The 19,916-nt window shown below is 41.0% G+C and overlaps 1 long non-coding RNA gene across 4 annotated transcripts in view; it reads right to left on the minus strand.

Moving 5' to 3' along the window:
• LOC104840986 overlaps positions 1-19,916 on the minus strand; it is an 82,165-nt gene that overhangs the window by 31,191 nt on the left and 31,058 nt on the right. The window contains exon 4 of one of the 4 annotated variants that reach the window (XR_775312.1): positions 17,312-17,425. The exons of the other annotated variants lie outside the window; for them this stretch is intronic. This is a non-coding gene — a long non-coding RNA (uncharacterized LOC104840986). The remainder of the gene's footprint in view (positions 1-17,311; positions 17,426-19,916) is intronic. 4 annotated transcript variants of the gene reach the window in all.

Consider the following 19,916-nt stretch of genomic DNA (forward strand, 5'->3'; position numbering starts at 1 on the left):
AGGTGCTGCCTTGCACAGTGGTTAAGAAATAACTCATTTCTGGTTGAAATGTTAAAAGAAAGGTATGAAGTAACTTGAATGGTAAGAAATAACTACCAGCTCCTAGCCAGTTCCTTCAGGCACTATGGATGGAGCAGGCTGCCCTGGCCGGTGGCAAATCTCAATTCTGCGCAAAGCAGCCTCCCCATCAGCCTGCGCAACAGCCCCTAAGAGAGCTACTGGGAAAGGACGCAGCGGTTATTGAAAAGGCCCTGCAAGTATTCAGAATACAGCTGTTTGCCAAAAACATAGTGCTATGGCTTTGTTCACTGTAAACATTTTGGGCAACGCTGTTCATATTGCACCAATTCACTAAATTGTCTAGCTCTGAAAGTGAGTGGAAATTTTGACAGGCTTTGCAGTAACAACTCTTGCTAAGAAAGTCAAAGTTATTCCGGCAGACTACAGTTGAACCACAAAAAGAGAGGTCCTGAGGAGCAAGGAGATCCTGCAGATGCAGGTCAGCATGACCAAGAGGTGTCACCATGTTTCAAAACTCAGTCCTTTACTGGAAACCAAGTCAGCAAAACAAAAAGATGTTCACAGGCTCTCGTGGGATCTGGATTAGACTGATGTCTTTGGGGAACAGCTTCATGAATCCTGGCAGTTTAGAGTAGCTCTTTTAAAACAAAATTTCTGAAAATGAACAAGTTATTTCATAGATGAAGTATGTTATCATGAAAAGTTTTTGCTTGTCTATCTTTCAAAACAAGCACGCTCCTGTAAAGAACAAATGAATGTCAATATTATTCCTAAATGTATTTGAAAATTAATACTGCAACCATGTGTCACTTAAAAGTACTCTGTTTTGATCTTCACAAGGTTATCCCAGTTGCTTCGCCCCATAAAATAAACCACAAACACAATAGTGAATGAGTCAGAACACAAATCTGACTCTAGGAGAAGGGATAAATGCCTCTGGAGAGCAGAGCAAGCAGGAGGCACGAAGCAAAGTTGAGGGTGCAGCAGTGTGTGGTAACAGTTGAACAAACAGGGACTGGGATAAAGAGAGAACACTTTTCTGTAGAAATGCTCCTTTATTTCAAGCTCCTCTGCCTCCCACCAAGGCAAACGACTCTTGCAGGGTCTGGAACACCTGATCTGACAGACCGAAGTCTGAACTGGAAAGATGTGAGCTACAAGATGCAAGCTCTGAGCAGGAAGGTGGCCCACAGGCTCTGGCACTTCTGCACAGCGGCTTTGAAAAGGGTTTCCAAGGTGCTTACACAAAAAGTCCTTTCAAAAGTGCTCTATAAAATACACCTGAAGAAAGACCGTTAGGAGGAGACTCGGTTTAGCCCTGTTCTCTTCTGTTTAGCTCAGGTGTTGTTTTTTCACACAGAAACACATGTACAGACCTAGTACACCATACAATGCCTCACTAAAGTCATCAAGTGGTGGTTATAACTTCATCCAAGATCAACAAGGTCTTTTTCCACAAGCAATCCTTTGTGTTTGGGAAGCCTTTGCCCTGAATTTTACTGTCTCCCAATCAACTAACAGGTGCTTTGCAGTCAAATGTGAGCTATTTAAGGGCAACCTGCATAACAGCTTCTCGGGCTGGCAAGCAATCTTAAATAGTAGTTAGGTACTGGAATGGGTAAGTTTTATTCAGACAAACAGAAACACTCCCAACAGGAAAAGAAAGGGGGGAAAAAAAAGAGGGAAAATTATATCCTTCTTGGTTTCTATTTAGTTTTCTCTTTCATATGTTGGCATAATAACTCTCAAAGAAGAGAATGAGGCTCCCAAAACCAGATACCGTGGTAATCTGACATTATACAGTGGTTGTTCTTAAAACTTTCCAGTTTTGTTTTGGTCAACAACATAATGTGCTGATTGTATGTGATATTTTCTCCGCTTTCACAGGGCACAGATAGCCATATACTGCTAATACTGGAAGTGCGTTATTTCGAGCAATTTGACTTACTTTTTTTTTCCTGGAGAAAGCACTTCGGGGTAGTAAAAAAACCTGAAAAAGCTCTCTCAGCTAGTTGCCAGATATGTCATTTTGCATTGTAAAGCCACACCAGAATTTTGTACACCATGCAACTGCTCATTTGTGTACCATTCCCATATCAGATTTTTAAAGTCTGTATCTAGGCTCGGTGCATTGTATGGTATAAAATGTGACATTTCTCATACAAAAGTCCCTGCTAAGAGCATTGTGTATATGCTGCCTTATGCTCCCAGATGGGTAGAAGCATATCGCTGGTTTCTTTGGTCTAAAGGCACCCAGGAAAGGCTTCTGGATTCTTATAAATTCATGTGAACCAGAAGAGACTGCTGCTGTGCTCCACTACTGAAGGTCTTAAAAAAGACGTCAGCCAAACTCAGATGTGGGAAAGGTGTCAGTGCCTTGAAGTTTATTCAGGTGAGGAAACAGAGGCGAGAATATCAAACAAAGACAAAAAATGCCTCAAAGTCTGGTGTATGCCTCCAGTAACTTGCTGAATTGCAAGGAGCAATGCTTTCACTTAGTCTATACAAGAGTAATAGGCTCCCATCACAAGCTCATCAGAGACCCTCTACTCGCAGAGGCAGAGGGCACAGGGTGACACGTGGTCTAGAAGGCAAGTTGGTTCAAAGGTGCATGGGAAAGCCTATGCAAGTAGCATTCCTGGAAAGAAGTCTTGTGGTCAACAAATATGCACGAGCCCTCACGATCTCCTGGATGTATAAAGTAATACTCATTTGCTGAGATGCTATACAATTACTCAAGAGTGAAATACATCCCTGCATAAGTGCTAAGTTTCCAGGCAATGATGGAATTATATTATTCAGGAGATTGTGACATTACTGTAAGTGGCATCGTTTCTGCTACTGTAATGTTTCAGTCTGCATAAAAACAAAACTCTTACCTCTTCACTGTCCTCTTCTTCCCCTATGCCAATACACAAATACTGGCACTGCATCTCTTTTATATTTAATCATAACTATTGATATTTATGGGGCATGTGAATACACGGGCAGGAGAGACAAAGAAGAAAGATGTTCATAGGCACTGCTGGCTGTGAAACAAGAAAGGCTGTGTCACAGGGAGCAAGTCAAACACATAAACAGCACCTATGGTGTTATAATAAAGAAAAGTGTTTTTACTGTGTAGTCTTAAAACGTTATACTAGGCCTGATAACACACATAGGAACCAGTGAGAGCCAGCAGAGCTCCAGAAACTATTCCATAACATAATCCACAAAGTGGCAGGTAGGCCACAGCATCACAGATGCAGCTGGAGGACAGACAGCATTTTCCCATTTACTAGGACATTTACTAGGATATACAGATCTCTGCATGTGAACTGTCTCTGCCTGCACCAAAAAAAGGCATCTCTTGTGCACAACCAACTAATAGCTAGAATTAGATACACACCGGAGAGAGCAGCTTACATCTTTTAAACCTGGAGATGGCGGCTTACATCATTTAAACCTGGACAGGCCTGCTAGACAGACCGGAGGTCAGTAGGTGCACAGACTTGCTCTTTGAAGACTCTTACTCAGTATCAGTTGTGCAACAGGTTATCAGCGTGGGTTGCTTCCGTATAAGGTCATGACCCATAAGAGTGGAAAAACTTGTTTTGTAGTAGTGGAGGGATTTTCCTGAACTAGGTTAAATAATATTTATTTAACTAAAGCCTGCAGTTGCTGGAGCTGCTCTGGATTGACATTAGCATAGTTGAGATCTTTCATCTTCTTTCATCTGCTACAATGCAGAAAATCAGTGTCTATTCATTTTTGTATTCATTCAACGTTCATACCAGAAACTCAGAACTGGTTTTCTGGATCCCTCAATCCTTCAGACAGAGAAATGTGACAATTTCTCAAACCACAGGAAACTTAAAAATAGCACTTGTTCCAGCACAGCTACACATTGTTGTTCTTGAAATCTGGGTTAGAAAATACTTACAGAATCTCTAAAAGACGCCTGAAGTGAAGCGTCTCTATTACTGCATTCCTTTATTTAAACAATTAACCCTGTGAATAGAAGAGCTACTGAAGCCAGATTTGCTATTGATTTTGTTCCTTGAAACTAATTCCTACATGGATTCCCCAGTGTCTAGTAAGTGCTTCACCTCTACTGCAATCATCCCCTGGGGAGAGGGGGAGGCACAAGTGGGAGACACAACTTGGGCCTCTGCACTCTATTGCACTTTTTATTTTCACTAAACATCCAGGATTTTATTTTCAAGATGTCTATCCTTCTAATTTGAAAAACAGGTTGAAAAGTTACTGGAGGAGAAATTCGGACATTTCTTTAGCAAACTATGGTAAATATTCTCTCTGCCCTGCAAGCTTTATCATCTACGGGAAGCAAGTGCTAGTGACAGTTTTGCAGAAATCCACTGGAGTACTCCGCAAAGCGCTCTTTAGGATTACTTTCAGGAAGGCAGAACACAGACCTCACCTGGCACAAATCGACAGCCTCTACTGAATACAGCAATTTTGTATTTATTTATCCTTCACCCTCATACTTCAGGGGGACTGACAATGCTGCTTCCCCCAGAGGAGAAGACCCTCATAGACTAAAGTCGATTAACAGCTCCAGATTTGGACTCAGATGGACGCTACTATGGAGTGCTCCTCCCTGCTAAATATGCCTGCCAAAGTGTTTTATTAGCCCACACACCAACTGCAGCTCCCTCCTTTCTCCCTACCTGAGCACACTTGCATTTAAGGATCCTCCTGGCTAGCAAAATTAGAGACATTACATGTTCCAGCAGCTAGGGTTTGGTACGGTCTAATAAAACAATAGAAGTAGAGCAACAGATGTGTCACCTTAATCCAGTTTAGAGACCTACATTTACTTAATATGCATTATACCCTTCTTCTCTTGCCCCCTTTTTACACTTCAGCTGCAATATTTCAACAACTAAGAGGATAACTTCCACTGCAAAGATACTTAACACTATTTTCAATTATAGTCTGCTTGTGAAGAGCCTACAGCTTCTTCTTCATAATTCTTTTTAAGTACAAACTATTAACAAAGGCCTGTAAGTGTCCGGACAGAATCCACACAGAGTGAAGAGGTTATGATTTGCAAATGATGCTTCTTTTCCACTGTAGGTGGATCAGTATGCGCTTGGGAGTAAATCTGCTATCTTTTGGGAATGTTTCCAGTTAACTCCATTCTAACCACATTTGCTTTGCTTGGTTCTGCTTCAGGAACTGAAACTAACTTGGCTCCAGCATTAAATAACTGAGCAGGAAATAGCAGAAGGTTTACCATATACAGGCTGGCCAGGGGTGGAGCGACATATTGAACTAAAAATACAGCAAAGATTGGTTTTGGGAGATTCAGATTGGTTCCATTTTAATTAGGAGATACACAAGCTCCCAGTGCTGGTGATTAAGTTATCTTTATTGAAAACACATTCACATATTCAAATGTCACCATGCTTCAAAAAGGGAAGTGTTGAGACATAAAAGCTTACTGCCCTCAAATGAGGATCTGGTCAAAAAATGCATTCTGCACTTCATCAGTTTGTCTCCATGCCCTATAGCAGTTAGGATGCCTCCCTCTGCCCCATCCCACATGCAAGTAATAGGGTTAGAGGAAACTTTTAGCTGCACATCAGAAAATTCAGTAATAATGCTAACGTGATAGGAAGTTTAATCATGGGTGGGGATGGTGTTTATTTTGAAACTGAGGGAAAGATAGGAATAGCCTCAACCACTCAGATGAAAAGGGGCAAGCAAAAAACAATGCTGCAAATGCAGTATAAAATTTGAGGGAATTTTGGCAAGGGAGTAGTTGCAAACCAAGTCCCAAGTCATTAGCAGGAGAGAATTAAGTAGCAAAATACCCTTACAATCAAGAGTTCAAACCCTTCAAACTACCGTCCAATCTTTTAACTAACTTGTGATAAAGATGCAATAAAAGAGTTTGTGCCCTTAGCTACCTCTGATATACACTAAGGTAGCATCAGCGCAATCAGTGAATCATGGCAAAACCAGCAGAAATTAAATCCAGTTCCAGTTCCAGACGTGGGTAGCAAACTCTAGGTTTGACCCTATGTTCTTCTCTGAACAGTGAATATTTTACTGTCTCCTAATCACATTCTGGAAAAATGAATCCTACTCCAGATCTTAACTGGACAGCAAAAATAAAACCTAGAGAGCTCATTTATTGATACTGTGAAATATTCAAACAAGTAATTTTATTGCTATCAAGCAAAATATAACAGCTGGAAAAATAAACCTCAAGCTGTCATTGAGAGTTCAGCTACAGAGAAAGGAAGTGAAATGGTTGAAACACACAGAAAAAGCACTTCCCAAGGAACGCTGAGAATGAGGTGAGCCCCAGTTGCTCTGATTACTGGCAGATCAATGTGGCTGTTTGGTTTAATGGATGAAGAGATAGGAAGTCAGGTGGGAAAGTGCCCCCATGAAAGTAAATCTACATTGTATCTAATCCACTAGAGAGGAAAACTGTGGGAAAAAAAATATTGTTGGCAAAGTATGAGGCACGCAAGCCTGCTACACTATTCTTGCTGTACTTCAGAGGAAAACAGGAGCACAGATGTTAACACAGGGGTCTCCCTAGCCTGGAAAAAAAAAAAAAAGAAAAGAAAAGATTGCCTGTCCAAGAAAGTTACTCCTATCATTATAAGTCTTCCCAGTTCTATTTAAAGAAAGTAAAAGAGCCAACAGAAGAAGCTGTGTTTTGCAGCTCTGCATAAACACACGCAGATAAGGGTGGTACCAGGTGTCAGCTAGCCCTGCAAAGTCACTGAAATGTCAAGGATTGTTTTTCCTCTACTCCCTTTCTCTCTCCTCCGACTGGGAACTGCCAATGTTTATTTAAAAGATATCCCTTGTATTTGGCAAGAATACCAGCGGGACAGACGTTAATGGATTATTATTTGGAGCTGGAAGCCTGCCAAGGTGATAAGGATAGCCTGCCTACCCAAAGGCCCAAAGCCATGCCATTAACAGTAGGAGTCAGAAATGAAATCGTCCTGCCAGATGCTTTGCTATGCTGAGTACAGCAGAGACTTAAAAAGCTGCCTCCAACTTACATTTGATCTGACCTATAAAAATAATTAAATAAGTAAAGAGGCAGACACAGGCTATAATGGGGGACTAATCCATCTGTAAGACCCAGGTCTGATTCTTCTCTTTTGCAGCAGTGTGGAGAATTTGCTCAAACCACCGTGAAGTCACTGCGAATATTTCTGTTTGTTCCTCTGCCCTTGAACTAGATCTCAACCTGGAAGCCCTGAACTCAACTGCTAAAAGCAGCACAAGTGAGAGACCTCATTGTACTGCTGCAGCTTCAACAGTAAAATGACAACAAAAACATACCTCATTTTTAGCTCTGCTCTGAAGAGGAGGAGCATGTCTTTGTGTAGCTATCCCCACAGTAAAATGGTTAATGCCAGTACCCCCTGAGAAGGCAAGCCTGAAGGAATGTGATATTTTGTGTCTGAGATACATTTAGATTAACTCTGTTTACTATTAATCTTCTTCTCTGCAAAGCCCTTTCTTTCCCAACAGACGAAAAGCGACCAGTATCGCTCCACCCTTGTTATCGTATGTTCTTTGGAAGACGACCTTTTCCATGGCCCATCAGACAGCATGGACTATAATTAAGGTGCTTATAATACAATTTAGTAAAAGCAGGAGCTGGGACACAGTAGCATTTACTGCTGTGATTGAAAGCCTTAAAGGTTATGTGGAATTTACCAAGTAGTAATTTTATCTGTTTGGAGCTGGCAAAAAAAAGAAACTTTGTGCTCATTTGAGAAGTTGGTCTGCCACTAATGAAGTTGAAGTAAATAGAGTTGCTTTCCTACTTCTCATGAATGTGTGCAATGAAGTATTACCCCAGACAGGTGTTCCCTCGAAAAGAAAACACGCATAAGGATTTAGCTACTTTTTTTCCTCTGGATTTCTTTTTTCTCAACTTAAATATGCCTAAAACAAACCCACAGGCTCACACACTGTTACCTCAGGGAGAACACACAGCCCACCTTTGCTGGTGACCTCTCCTGGCTCTAATGTTGACCACATTAAAGTCAGGTTCAGAACATGATAACACCCTCATGTACAGCAGTCAGTCATTTCATACCAAGAGTGATGGCTAATACTTCCAAAGGAAATTCAGTGCTGAAATAAAAATATATTTCTGTACTTACTTCTGACATTTCATTGTGCCTTTGTGCAAGTGCTCCTGAGGTTTTTAAGCAGGATTGTTCTCTGAAACAGGACTCTACCAGCAGCACAAAATTCAGACATCTGGAGCTGTAGAGCCATCCTCAGTATCAAGGCCATCATAAGGAAAGTGTCAAGTACACAGGCCAAGAAAGAACTAATCTAACAGCAAACCTGGGGTCTGGAACTTGGTCTGACTCTTCTGTCTGCTTTTCATACTGTGCTAGTATTGCAGACATTTGAGTACTTGCCTGATGGCTGAGTATGGCTGATTCTGAATGGTTCTGTCCTCTCCCTGCCTGAAAGAAGAATAAGGAAGGAAAAAAACCCCTCTTTTTCATCTGATATTCCTGTACAGTTTCTTGATGGGAAGATATGTGAGGTTACAAAGACAAAGTCTTTTTGATGGATGTATCAAGAATTAAACATGATTGAAGGTATTCTACCTTCTGGAGGTAATTTACATTTTTAGATTAATGCCTATGCAGGAATACACAATTTAACCAACTCTAGACATACTTTACTCCACAGTCCTCAAGGAGAATCTTCACAGCAGGAAGGTGTTAATTGCTGAAACTCTACTGGGTTGTCAATGGTGAAAGTTATTGGATTCTTGGATGTAGCTTTGTATTAGCATCAGCTCCTGTGGTGATTATTTAATGTGGAGGTTGTTCAGTATCTAAGTGCCTTGGTCTCATAGCCATGAATTACTGGAGCTTAAGAAAGGTAAGTCACTCATGCATGTAGTGCATGGGGTCCCCAGGCTGTGATGGCTCAGGCAAAACAGCTTGTAGAGAAAAAGAGTGCTGCTGCAAAGAAGGATAAACAGCTTGGGCCTGTAAACACCATTTATTATTGTTTCTTTATCATTCACTAGGAAACAAAGATTGTGTTTCTCAGCAGCAGTTTTACCATTACAAATAGCAATCTGATTCCACGGTATCACAGCTTATTCCTAGCACTAGGAGTGGGTGCACCAAGGAAGGACAGATGGAGACTGTGCCACAATCAACATTCAGTAGGGTGTCTGTCCTCACCCACTCATCTGCCTTCTCATTCCTCTCTGACTGCACTGGGACTGCTCTGATCCCACTCTGTAAGCTGTTTCTTCCATGCTGTCTCCTTAGTTGTTTTTCAAGAGCTTTCTTGCTGCCCACATGTGTCTCCTCCTCCTCTTGGATGCCGTGTTTTCTACAGAAGCAACAGATTGCTGTGATGTTGTCCATTTGATCTAATGAGAAAAACTCCTACAACAATAATGTGCATGTGTCTCCACATTATTTAGCAAGGGGGCTTGGAGGCACACATCTCTCCCAGGATCCTACTTTTTCTGTAGGTCCTACCTTTACTGCCACTGCTTTCTTAGCTTAATAGGCTTTTCTCTCGCCCAGCCCTAAATCTGCATCATTTCTTCTTGCTGTCACCATGCAGCCATCGGAGTCCTCACACTTTACCTGCCCTTCCCTTGGACTGCTGCTACTATTCTCCAAGGTAAAACCTTTTATACACAGCAAGTGCAGGAATGATCTCGATCTCACTTCACATAACCTGATGTGTGATGCTTACTAAGTTCTTAATCATTATGTATTTGTCCACAGCTTGAGTACAACACAGGGTTTTCCAAAGTCAGAAACAAAAGCCTAGCTGGCTTCAGTCGGGGCAGAATGGGCTCCAGGGTCACTGCTAAAACACCACACAGCACCTCTCCATTTTCTCTGCTATCCCCTCTCTGGTAATAGCTCATCAACAGGATGAGCTCTTTGTGGTCAAGCTTTACAGGGATATCGGGTTTCTTTCTCACTTTTGCTCATGATCATTTTATTTCTGAATCATGGACTCAAGGATGGATTTTAAAACTGGCAATGGTCATTCCCTGTACTGATACTGTTCTAAGATCTCAAAAACCTATATTCTCACACAAATAAATTTAGCCTTTCAAATCATCTGGGGAAGATAAGAAATAGTTGTACTCATCTTACTACAGGCAGTGAGGTAGTTACAGATCTGCCGAAAGACAAACCTGGGCATTGGTGGTAAGAGAACCCAGCTCCAAAACTTGCTCCCCAAATAATTTTCTAAATCACTTGGAGCATCAGCTAACAAATCATCTGAGTCTTTGTGCTGTCATTAATCTCTGCAAAAAGCAGCACTGCTTAGCACAAAACCTAACTCTCACCAACCGAAGGAAGTATAAAAGTGCATTTTCTTAGTAATTAGAGTTGTACCTACCAAAAGGAACTCACCGCAATGGACAATATCAATTCTTTGCCTCTCATTCCCTTCCACAGTGTAACATGCCTCGGGAATATCAGTTTCTTTTTAGAAGATTCTCCTTTACACGTCTCACCTTCTTTCTCAGCACTTTATTGGATTGCTTATATTTCTCTGTAAATTCCACCTGCCTTCCAAAGCCTCCTGTCTCCCCCCCGCAACAGCACTGGTGGGCTCTTTCCACCACTGATACTGACTCAGCCTGGGACCATGTACAATTCACTACAGCTCCCAGGGCTGCAGTTTGAACCCCATAAAACAGCTGCTTTGCTTCTGGAGGCTTGAAAGACTATGTATGCCAAGTGCTAGCTCACCTCCTCCCATGCAGACACCTGATGAGAGTGTCACAAACTAATAAGGGACCGGTCAGCAAGGGTGCTGTGCTTTCTTGAAGGAGACGAAAAAGCAGACCTGATACAGCATGGGAGATCGGCTTCATACACGAAGGCTGGCTGCTCGTACGCTTCTCCCTCAGAGCACCACTATCAAGGCCACAGTATTAATATATGTGACATGTTGTGTGTACATGGGGGAACCTCAGGGAAGTTAAGACATATGAGCTTCTATGTGAAGGCACCTTGAAACATCTGGCAAGCCCTAAGCACAGCAAGGTTGCATACACAGCTTGGAGTAAGTTTGAGCTTACTCCATTCAGCGTATGATGCAGAGTACTCTGTACATTTAGGGACCAACCAGCAGCAGACCTCCTGTCTGCTGCTGCTGCTATGGGGGAGGAGATCGCCCAAATCGGGGATCCCAGCTTTGAGAAAGCACCACACATGGGATTCCTATCCAAGAATAAAGTGTCTTTTCATCACTGCCAAGCGGATCTGAGAGGATGTTGACATACTACACAAGTCTCATGCATGTACATACCTGTAGTCTTTTTAAACTTCAGAGTGCCCATGTTTTCTTCTGGTGTTAAAGTGTCTTTTTGGTCCCAGCAAGGCAGGACTGTGACCATCCACTCTGAACATACTCTCTGAGAGCCCAACCATGCACTCACACTGCTCCCATGCACTTCATTAAAGTGGAAAGAAAAAAGAGCAATGCTCCTGGAGCTCAGTTAGGTCAAATACGAGGTTTCATTTGCCCGTTTGCCTCATTTTGATGTCATCTTGAAGGCAAAAATAGGGGGTGGGAAGGCACCAGGAGAGAAGAGCATCATAAATAATTCACTGTATTAGCAGGAGGCTGGATCGGCAAGCCTTGCTCATTTAGCTACCTTAAACTTCATCCAACCTGCTTATCCCCCAGCTGCAGGAATAACAGACCACTTGAAAGGTAATATTTTTGCTATTAGTGAAGAAAGGAAAAAATGTGATCTTTGCTGTAGTATGGGAATAATTTTTCCAGAGCTACACAGAATGAGCCTGAGTGAATACTGCTATTTTTGGCAATGGCTCTCCTGCTTAGCTCACATCAATAATTTTAATGCTTTATTTGTGGTTTGGGCTGTAAGCAATGGTGAAAGCCTGCGGAGAAAAAAAAAGTGGCAAAATTTGCTAAATAATTTTGAGTTCATGACATTCATAAAAAGACATGAATGTTTTCAGAATTCTTAGAGTCCATACATGCTCATAAAGCTGAGCTATGAAAGCATTTTATTTTACATATGCAAACATCACTGAATTACTCTTTATGAGGTTTTAATTGGACCTTTAAGGTTTCAGTGGTTACAATGACAGACTGTCAAACACATTCTTAGATTCCTGTGTCCTGCAATGTCATTAATACAGACAATCTCATGTTTTGTCCCCGTAGCGTTTTTCTCAGTATTTTTCACTTTTTATATCACAGCAGCACCCAGAAGCCCCACTCAGAGGTCAGGGCTCTGGTGTTTCAGGTGCTGTATAAACAAAGAACTAAACCAGACTTTCAAGGTCTCAAAGCACTTTACATTTTATGGGGAGATATTTCACTACAATAATTACAGCTTATGTTGTATCATCTTCCTTGCAGTCCTACAGCGGTTTTGACCCCTGCGTAGGTGGTCTGCTTTTCAGAGCTGCAGACATCCCAGTGCTTCCTCTGAACATCACCTCTCCTCCTACATGCCACTACTTACTTTTTCTTTTCCCAAATCTGCTTTGGGAAAAAAAGCAGTACCACTGGACTATATTTGGAAAAAGATGTACCACAGGGGGGGACTTGTCCAGACAAAAAATACATTGTCTCCCAAAGCTCACTGCAGACTGGTCACAGGGTTTAAACCACTATTTATTTCAAAAAAAAAAAGCTTGATTCTTAACTCGAGTAAATCAGCAAAGCTCAGTGATTCTACACTGATCAACCCTAAACAGAGTTGGCTCAAGACACAGTAATATGCACCAAGCAAAACCATTTCATCATGGAAAACCAGATAAAAACTGCAGGGACATCTGAACACCTAGAACTTGACAGAAAAGGGCTCTCTTGCTCCTGAAAAGTGTTCCCTTCCTCTGTTTACAGAACTTATCAAAAGTATCTTTAATTTGTCAAAAATACACAAAAAAAGTATACAGTTGACTATCCCTACAAAAAACACATTAAAGCATGAACTGGCTCATAACAGTCCCAACCCACCCAAATATTCACAATCTCTTAAGAGGAATCATACTCTAGTTAGTCATACTACTCAGGTTACTGTAGTTATGCACGTACTTAATTACTCAGCTGGATCAGTAAAGAAAAAGTATTAGCTGGGACCAATCTTGTCTTCAACAAAAATCAAGTAATGAAGATACTATTAGCATTCATGAAAGAATAAAGATATTCTCGTATTTTTGACAGGCAAACAACTACACAGAAGCATCAATTCAGGCTCAGCAGATCTAGTTTAGGACTGTTGCTAAGTGAGTAACAGGCTAGAGAAAGAATAATCATTTTTACTACACCATAGCAACTCTGCTTTTTCCTAAAAATTATATATATATAAGGTCTGCAAATTCTGCAGCCAACGTCAAATTCAAAATGATCACATTAACAGAAGGAAGAGTAAAAGTGCAAGAAGAGAAATTCTAGTGCCTTCCTCCAGTCAACAAGTACACATTAATGATGTCAGGCTGAGACACATACAGGGTTAAGTGACCAGTAAATCTGATTTTATTTTTTTTTAATTGGAAGCTAACAGGGTAGCAAGGCCATCTGTATCATGTTTACAACACCATGTACTGGTTGTAATTAGAAGTTGTGGATTTGATCATTAGTTCACTGGTTTAAACACAAATGCATTGGCTGAAATACAGTCATGCTGGGTTTAATAACAGCAATTGCAGAGTGCATTATTTTAGTTCATGTTAGTACTATGAAGACTTGGGGGAAAATTGCTTGGCAGAAAACCCCATCTTTTAAATTCTGTAGAGCAAACAACTGACACGCTGGCTCCTTGCCCCTTAATCAAAGTATATCCAGAAAGTATATCTGGACCAGTTTCCCAACTGGGCAGTAAGCATATTCTGGGCTCTAGCCCCAATAAGCCCCTTCTACTGGTACTCCTCCCTTGTTTGAAGAACCTCAAAAAGCATCAAGCCAGACAGTGAGAATGCGAATGACCTATAAATCAGCAGCCCTGTGGACTTGACATGCACCTCGAGGGCAAGAGACCAATTCCAGTGAGTGATCCAGAAAACATAATGTTCCCTCTTCAAAATGAAAACCCAATCCTAAAATTTAGTGATTAAGACCATTCCTGGAAACTGGAGATAGAGGTTCAAGTCCGTCTGGAGAAAAGGGATTAGAACTCAGCTTTCCTACAGCCTGGGTAAGAATTCCCTTTATTAGACTCACTATTTTTTAATTCTATAAATCTAATTATTAGTATTTGATAAAACAGTGATGCATTCACAACAAAGAAAATATTATCAATTATCAGACTAATTAAAGATGAAACTAACTTGGAGCAGTAACAACTGCATTTTCTAGCAAAATTACAGCTCTAAAAAATAAGCTATAATTACAAAATATTAATGCACAGCCACCTTGATCAATTGAGTGTGCCTCCTCAAACATTCATAACCAATAACTGCAACTGCAGCAGGATCTTCGCTGAGAATATATGAGTTTTCACAATGTCTCTCTGCAAGATGATGGGTTATCTTCCACCATATTGCAACATGTTCAAATAGTGTAAACTATCCTCAGCCCAAGAACACTCCTCCCTTTTCATATATCTTTTTAAAACCAAAATTGATATTTTAAAGTATTGTAGCTTTGCTGCATAACCTTCTAGTTCAAGCCACTGCCTGAGGCACGGTTACTGTGAATCATTATGTAGAAAAATATTACCAAGCATAAGGCAGCAAAAGTACATTAGAAAGAATATCAGTATCTGTATACCTAGACCCTGACACACTAGAGGATCACTCCAGTAAAACTTGATGAGAACGAGCGAATTTACAATAGCATAAAGCTAGAATAACAGTGGTTGAAAGGAACTAAATAGGAATCAGCCTCAAACTGATTAGGGGCCATAAAGGAACATGTGGCCTCAATCATGACAATGCTGGGTTTGAGAACAAAAGCTACTTCTCCCTTTCATAGGGACACTTCTTGAATTACATACTCCTTTGAGACAGGAGACATGTTAGGCCATGATACACAGCTAACCACTAGCCTAGGCAAAAGACTTCCTTCTGCTCTACACTACTTTAATTATCTTAAGCAGGATTTCACAAATAAAAAGCACTACTTCCTAGCCCCTCATTTCAGTATATTCCACCCATCATGATATATATTCCAGGGACCACAAACCACATGCCAAATATGCCCTCTGACTATAGTTCAAATAGCATATGGCCAAGGGTTTCCGAGTTCTTATTTGATAATACTGAAAGGTATTATAGTGTGTGGTCCATCAAAGGCATCTGAACAGTTCATTCACCCTACAGCGAAGGAAGGTTTTCCCATGCTGGTATACTCTAGCCTGCCTGTAATTTGAAAAGGATGATTTTTAGAGCTGGTTACAATTTAAACCTTCCAACTTTGAGCGGTTTTTGGACTATAATGTCAACGTTCACTAGGGAGGGAAATATGAGAAAAATTCCATATAGAAAGTTTTAGACAACTATATTTGTTTCACTTCACATTTGGAGAGCTTCAGCATCCTTGTACAAGTGGTATTACACCAAGTAAATGCAGCATAATGAACTCTAGTTCAGAAGGGGAGCAAAATTTTATAGAGTTGAATTCATCGTGATATCTCCTCACACATCAGAAAATTACAATTTAGCCTAATGTGCAAAAACATTATGTAAATGTCCTTTCCCCCCCCCATCCTTAATAACTTTTGAACCAACTAGCAGATTTCAAAGACATTTAACAGAGCAGAAGAGATTTCTAAGATATTAAACTTCTATGAACTGTGTGAAAATAGGTATGTGGGTAGACAAGAAAAAGGTGATTAGCGCTTCCAGCAAGTGGAAGGTTGCAAAATGGGCTTGCACTTAATGAGACATCGCCAACTATTTTCCATGCTGGAAATGAGAAGTATGATGCTTTTCGCAGTGGTGAGATATTTAATTACAGTTTTGACCTTATATTCACTAAAAAAATCCAACACAGAAAACCAGAGTCAATGTATTTTACTGCTCCTTGTCTGGACTAAACTCCTTGTTTGGGAAAAAAGGTAACAAGAAAACTTCCTGGTTAAAATACTTAAAATGTGATGGTTGATCTGCAGGTGAAAGCAAGTATGCAGACAAAGAAAAGACAATAGCAGCATTTTAATTAAAAAAAAAAAAAAAAAAAAGCACCTGCTAAGTTTGATCAGATTTCCTCCTCTCACCCCAACCTGCAAATATAAACAGATGGGGTGCCTCAGGTAAAAGATACCTGGCAGCATGGAAAGATCTCTTCCCACTGGTAATGAGTAGATGGATCATATTATCTTAGTAAAATAAATATTCTTTTTAGCCAAAATGTCAGTTGCATTTCATGGGGTTTTTTCCTTCCATTTCTGAACAGATCATGCTGGGTTCAAGGTGAAATCATTTGGCATGTTGCTAGGATTGATCTGTAGAAAATTATGGATTTTAAAAATACACCCAAACCAATAGCAACTGAACAAATGCTGCCGCTGTCACACATTTCATTTGGGTCATTGCTGCAGCCTCAAACTTATCATTTGCACTGGGCAAAGATCTCCTTCCTGATGCAATGAATTCCTTTTAAAGAATTGTAAAGACAACTAATGTTCATGAGGTTGAATGTGGAGTTTCACCTTGTCGCCTGTGCAGGAGTCCAGGAAGGCTGCACAAAGCAGTCATTCAGAGAACAGGAGGGCTGTCATTGACAGAAACACTTTCCAAAACATTCTCAACTGGAATTTTGGTGGAAGGTGTGACACAGCTCCAAATATTTGTTTCTTTGTTTCCATGGGAACAGCAGCACAGTGGTTTAATAATAAAACAACATTGATCCTCTGAGTTTGAGAGAGTTCCTTGATTTTTGTTTTTAGTTAAAGATTATTTTTGCATGGGTTTCCCCTCTCCCCAACAACAAACAAGTTGCATAGTTTAATGCCTTTTCAGTACTTTGGGGTGGGGGGATCCAAAACATTAAAGACAAGTCTTGCAAAACTTGTATTATCCTGCTGCATATTATAAGCCAAGCACTGCATTAAACACATTCTAAGAAGTCCATATTTTACAGACTTATGTTATTTCATATCAGATCTCTAATACCCACAACTGTTCAGTCACCCTCTCTCTGTATTATGGAGATGTGACATAACGTCATTAGAGGGAATAGAGTCCAGAAGTTAGGGCGTAAAATGTTGTCATCACTTGAACTTTTAATCCTAGTTGTGAAAAGAAGGGAGGAAGTAAAAAGGCGGTTATTCACACAGCTTTATTTTAAAATTTTATTCTACCTAATTCAGACCTCCTCTCCAGTCTGCAGGAAAACTCTTCCAGAAGGTGAATCAGAGCAGAAGTTTCCTTGAAAAGCTTCTGCAAAAGGCAGCTCAGAGTCACCTGTTCATTACCTACACAGAGAACCCAGAGACAGTGCCCTCTTATGTTAAGCACCTAAATTAACGTTTAAAGTTGGGCTGCATTTACATTCCCCAGGGATTGTGTGTAATTTTGCTCAAGTTACTGCACCTGAAAGGGGTAGGTTTATTGTGTAAAAAACTGGAATTGTAACAGTCATTTCATCATTGGTTTTGAGACTGAAGAAATTTTTTCCTAGTGTGACAGCATTGCATGTTCATACCTTATTCCCAAACCTGATGTATGTATTTGAATATGTACAACTTTTATTAAAATATCTGATGCTCTTGGACCATCAGTTGGAAGTGGAGATTCTCAAAACACGTAAAGGATGTTCTTGCCTCTCAGTGGAATGTGGATGTTCAGGAACATTCTATGCCTTTCCTTCTCCTAAGCATTAGTATCACTAATACTATTTTAAAAAACATGGAAATTGTGGCCTAGGTACCTGCTCTGGTAGAAGTGAATCTTGTACGATAAACTATGGAAGAGTATAAGAAGAATCTCATCACTAGTAAATACTAACCATGGCACTGGAAAATAAATAGAGACTGACAAATTATTGTTGACGTAATCCCTGTGAGAGTGTCTAGACTAAGGGAGTCAAACCTACTGTCCGTAGGCTGAAGCTGGCTCCCTGGAGTCTTTCCACCAGCCTACAGTTTCTTGTGCAATATCCACTGCAATTCAGCCGACAGGCACCTGCTTGTTGTCCGAGAAGGCCAGAGAGTGTAGACAGACAGGGAATGAATTCTGCTCCCCCCTACAGCTGTCTTGTCTTTCATTTCTGCTCCTCCAGCCCAGAAGCAATGCAGGAATCCCCCAAACATCTACTATCTCTCCATCTCTACATCAGGCACAGCATCTCCAGTTCTGGAGAGCATCTGATTCTCTCAGCCTCACTTTGTGCTCACAGATCTGAAAGCGGTTACTTTTCCACAAGCAGTGCCTTCCTTTAGTCTCCTGCCAAAGGAAAAGGGAGTCAAGATGCAAAGGAAAGATTTTTTTTTTTTTTCAAGTGGAGTTGAAGAGAAGGGTACTGGAAGAAACCCAAGCAAGAGCCAGAAATGACTAACAGGGAGAGAACGGCCCAGAACAATCAGAAGTTGGAGGAAAAGCTGGGATAGAAATTCCTTGAGGAAGCAACCCCTGAGGAATGAGAAGTAAAGAGACACAGAAATGTTTCAAGGCATTTTCTTCTTTGGGCAAAAGAAGTCTTTTTTTACTTCAAATGAAATCTGTAACATTCAAAAATAAATAAATCTCTCAGCAGTGTGACAGGAGTGCAAAATGTGTCTCTTCACTCATCACCCACAGACTTGAACTGAAATAGTAATTTGGCCCTTGCCAAGGTGTACAACCACTTAAATAGCAGTGCTGTAAATCAAAAGGTCCCCACAGTCTCCACACAAGCAAGAGTTTGAAGGTCACTAAGCATGATGCAACAGTCAGGCATGAAATATCTCTAACCAGACCTGGTACTTGTACCTTATCATCAATAGTGGGGGAAACAAATCTTCTATCATCCACCTGCGCTCCTTCACAACTGTCAGGATGGGGCGAGATAAGGTAAGCAGAAGCTGACAAATTGGTTCAGTGCACAGTCAGGTAGACAATACAGTACAGCCACCCTGCTAAAACATAACAAAAACAGCTTCCCCAAGCAGGGTGGAAATGATAACTTCCCTGAGATTTGGCAGATCAAATAGTTGTGGGCAGTTTTGACATTTCCCTGCCATTTAAATCTCTCATCAGGCAGGTGACTTCATTCTTTATGCCAAATAAACAATCCGACGCTTGCTCACAGTAAGGAGGCTCTTGTAGTTATCTCCATGCCATCACATCACCAACATCAAAGAGTAAGAACACCCCCTTCCCAGCAATGAAAACACCCCAGTACCTGTGCTAATTTGAGGCCTGATCCACCTCCCATTTTGTGAGAGGTGGCACAACGTGAACATTGGCTGATGCGTGAGCTGCTAGAAACAGTGATTCCCAACAGAATCTGCTTTGCTCTCAGCGAATGCACATGGCCTCGATGGCCAGCTGTGTACACCACCACTGTGGGATGAACGGTCTTGCTGTTTTCCAGGCAAGTGACTATCGCTGCCAGTTTGATTAAATTACAGATGCTTTGAGAGACTTAAGCAAATTATCAAAATGAGCAGAGCAATGAAAACTATCAAACACAAGAAATCATTAGTTGTGCTTCAGCTCAGGAGGGAAGAGACTCTGCAGCTATTTTGAGTCTCAGGAGAAAAGCGCTCAACTGCTCAGAGACAGAATCCAAATAAATCCCGTTTCCTTGGGGAACTTACATCTTGTTTTCAGCCCGCCTTTCAGATCAGTCTCTTTTTAAGCTCTTTCACTGGACTTTTGGCTGAAGCCCACCACCTATGTGTTGTTTTCCCAACAGAGGAAAAGCAGCTGCTTTCCCAAGGCCTGAGAAGACCCGTCTGACACGTTACACTCGGGGCGAAACAG

This window comes from Haliaeetus leucocephalus, unplaced genomic scaffold (genome assembly GCF_000737465.1).
Source record: "Haliaeetus leucocephalus isolate CR32 unplaced genomic scaffold, Haliaeetus_leucocephalus-4.0 Scaffold848, whole genome shotgun sequence".
Taxonomy (NCBI): Eukaryota; Metazoa; Chordata; class Aves; order Accipitriformes; family Accipitridae; genus Haliaeetus; species Haliaeetus leucocephalus.